The sequence below is a fragment of the Neomonachus schauinslandi genome, chromosome 5 (assembly GCF_002201575.2).
Source record: "Neomonachus schauinslandi chromosome 5, ASM220157v2, whole genome shotgun sequence".
NCBI lineage: Eukaryota > Metazoa > Chordata > Mammalia > Carnivora > Phocidae > Neomonachus > Neomonachus schauinslandi.
In genome coordinates this window covers 47,612,111-47,615,795 of record NC_058407.1, presented here as the reverse complement: position 1 = coordinate 47,615,795, position 3,685 = coordinate 47,612,111, and positions in this window count along the sequence as shown.

The following is a 3,685-nucleotide window of genomic DNA, read 5'->3' as shown; positions in this document are numbered from 1 at the left end:
AGAGGGAGCAGCAGGCGGAGGGAGAAGCAGGCTCCCCACTGAGTACGGAGCCTGATGTGGGGCTCATTCCCAGGACCCTGGGATCATGACCTGAGCAGAAGGCAGACGCTTAACTGACTGAGCCACCCAGGCATTCCCACTCATTCATATTTTTAAAAATTCCAAAACATGAATAGAAGGAAACTTTTATAATGTAGTAAAGGGCACCTACCTAAAACTTACATCAAACATCAAACTTTAAAAGCATTTTTATTAAAGTCAGGAATAAGACAAGGATGTTCACTATCTTTGCTACTGTTCCATAAAATAATAATTGCTCTAATGGTTATAAGAAAAGAAGTTATAAGAAAAGAGGAGACAGATTGATGATTTTTACAGATGATATTACTGTTGTCATAAAAAATTCCAGAGCACCTACTGAAAAACTAGCAGTATTTATAAAACAAAATACAGCAGTTTTAATGGCTATAAGATCAAAATACAAAAATCAATCATTGTCCTAAAGAGAAAATGATAAAACATTATTAAAGGATGTGAAGAGAGACCTGAAAAAGAGTGTCATGTTCTTTAGGACAATGAAGAATCCAGACTGAAAAGACATCAAACTAATCTATTGATCCAATGCAATTTGAATCAAAATTCCAATAGGATTCTTTTTTATGATTTAGACAAACTAATTCTAAAAGTGACATCCTAGAACAGCCAAAACAATACTGAAAAAAGATAAGACAGCTTTTCTTGTTAGATTTTGAAACTCGGCATAAGGCTTACTACCCCCTGGCCCAGTAATTCCTTTTGTATGTTTGCAGCCTACTGTATTTACTATGTACAGATTCATAAATTTATAGTCAGAGTTATAAAAAACATGGACTCAATGGGTGTACACCAAACTGATAGTTATAACTGCCTCACAGAGGAAGGGGAATGAGATTAAGAACAAAAATTGGGGAATTTCAACTTTTTTTTAATATTCCATTTTTTTAAATATACCTGAAGTAGAAATGACAAATGTGAATTCTAGGCAGTGGTTACATTAGATATTAATTATTCTGTGGATATTTCTGCATACTTTAAACTGACAAGTTTAAACAAAGAGTTGATTACTTCTCGAAATAGAAACAAAATGCCTGTGTTTATATTAACCATTTAGTGGGATTTTGCTTTTTAACTAACACTATTTATCTCCAGACGTTTGGAAAGGTAATCGGAATTTGAACTACTTCTGTAATTTTATTTATTTTTTTTTAAGATTTTATTTCTTTATTTGACAGAGAGCGAGACAGCGAGAGAGGGAACACAGGCAGGCGGAGTGGGAGAGGGAGAAGCAGGCTTCCCACCGAGCAGGGAGCCCGATGTGGGGCTGGATCCCAGGACCCTGGGATCATGACCTGAGCCGAAGGCAGACGCTTAATGACTGAGCCACTCAGGTGCCCCCTACTTCTGTAATTTTAGACCGCCAAGTAAATATTGTGACAATTTCAGCATTCTAAACATTCTATACACTGTTTCTGAGATAAATCTTGTTTATTTTTCCTCATTCTTTTTTTTTTTATCGTTAATAAATGCAAGTATGAAGTGGTCCTGGGACCAGGACAAAAGTCTATTGTGAATGTCTTTGCAGAGTTTAGGTTCCAAAGAATATTAAGATGCTCAAGGTGTCTCCATCTCTTAGAACAAAGGAGAGTATCAAGAGCAATGCTACTAAAAATTAAGCAGAAGTCTGCTTCCAGAAAAGCCTGGAGTAAGTATAAGGGCAGAATGACATAGGATAATAGTGAAATGCAGGGAAACAGCAGCAGCTGGTGTGAATTTTTTAAAAAATATTTATTTATTTATTTGAGAGAGAGAGTGCGCATGTGAGCAGGGGGAGGGATCCAGAGGGAGAAGGAGAAAATCTCAAGCAGACTCCCCCCTGAGCACAGAGCCCAACTCGGGGCTCCATCCCCTCACCCAAGATCATGTCCGGAGCCAAAACCAAGAGTAGGTTGCTCAACCAACTGAGCCACCCAGGCGCCCCTGCATTTTTTTCTTAATGGTAAAGTCACAAACAATAGGAACAGATTTTCGAGTGAGAAGATTCAGTGTGATTTCTCATCCCTCATTTTCTTTGACTCCTGCAGTATTCAGTATCATTACTTGACTCACCATTTCTGGGACACCATCTTTGGGACACCATTATATGGCCTGTGTTGGGTGGCTTTCTGATCATTCCTCTCATTCTTTGCTGTTTCTACCCCTGCTGCCTTATCCCAGTCCAGTCTCTTCTCTCCTTTGAGGAATTCATCAGTTCTTACATGTTGAGCCAATCATCCCCCTCAAAAGCTCTGTCTTTAGCCTGAGCTTCAGTTCCACATTTTCTACCACTGAACTCTTTGTTCTGTGATGCATCATTCAAAACAACCAGGCAACTTTTCATTTCCTCCAGACTTTTTGTCAGTGGTATCTCATTCACTTTGGGTGGAAATTCAGAGTCAGCCTGGTAGATTCTATGACAGCAGGGAGTATGACTATCTTGTTCACTACCTGTGGCCTTGGGCAGTGCTTGTTACACATGGTAAGTTTTTAATACCAATTTCTTGAAAGATAGAATCCTTGCCTCATCCACCTCTCTCCCCAGCACCTTAAATCCTATCACTTCTTCCCTCATTTCTGTTCTCTTGTATTTTCTCCATCTCTTGAGGTTTTCTTTTATCCCGTGTCAAGCTCACAGTTTCACAACCAGAAACCTTACTATATTTGATATTATAAAGATGAGATTTTTTTTAAAAGCCAAACTAAATCCCTGAAGATAATAATGTTAACAATTAAATCAATTGAGTGACCAGTATGTTTAAGAAAGATTCCTTTTTATAGGCTAGGGAATGGGAGAGGGGAAAGTTATAACTTTATATAAAAAAATAAAGTTCCTATAAAAAAGGAACTAATTGCTTTCTGTGCTTTTGTGTTGAGCCACCTCAATTCTTACGTCCTTACTCATTTTTTAAACTGCCACGCCTGTGTGCCAAAAGGGGCAAGGTGAGTCTTTCAGTAGAGTTCCTAATATATAAATGTATATTCTTAGTGAGAATGAATGTTATATAAACAAACCCAAACATTCTAAAAGCATAAAGTGAAAACTGTTCTTTATCGCCCCCGCCACCCCCCATCACGGTACCCACAGGTCTTCTATTTCTCCAACTAGAACATTTGTATGCATCGTGTACAAGTCTATATTATAGTAGTTTTAATCATACTTTTTTTTAAACAAGTCTTGAAATAACTTATTTGTATACAACTCCAGTAGCCGGCAGTGTGGCCTTAATATATCGCACAGCTGTTAATTTTGGTTTCATTTTTGGTAGCTGTACTTAGATATGCCTGGTGCCTGCAGTTTCCACCGCGGTCGGGAGTTGTAAACACAGGGCACACAGAAATAGCACAACGGATAAAGAAGTCCCCAGGGCCGCGCGCGAAACGAGGCGCGGCGGCCTGAGCCGAGCCCCACCCCGGGGGAACTGGCGGCCCAGGCCGGCCGATCGCGCGAGCGCCCCACACCCCCTCCCGCCCTGCGGAGGCTGCAGGCCCAGGTTGCGCGCGCCGCGCTCCCGGGCCTCCCCCTTCGCGGAGGCGGCCGACCCAGCCCTCTCCCCCCATTGGCGGACGCGGTGGGGTTGGGGCGCGCGCGCGCGCGTATACGCCCGGATGA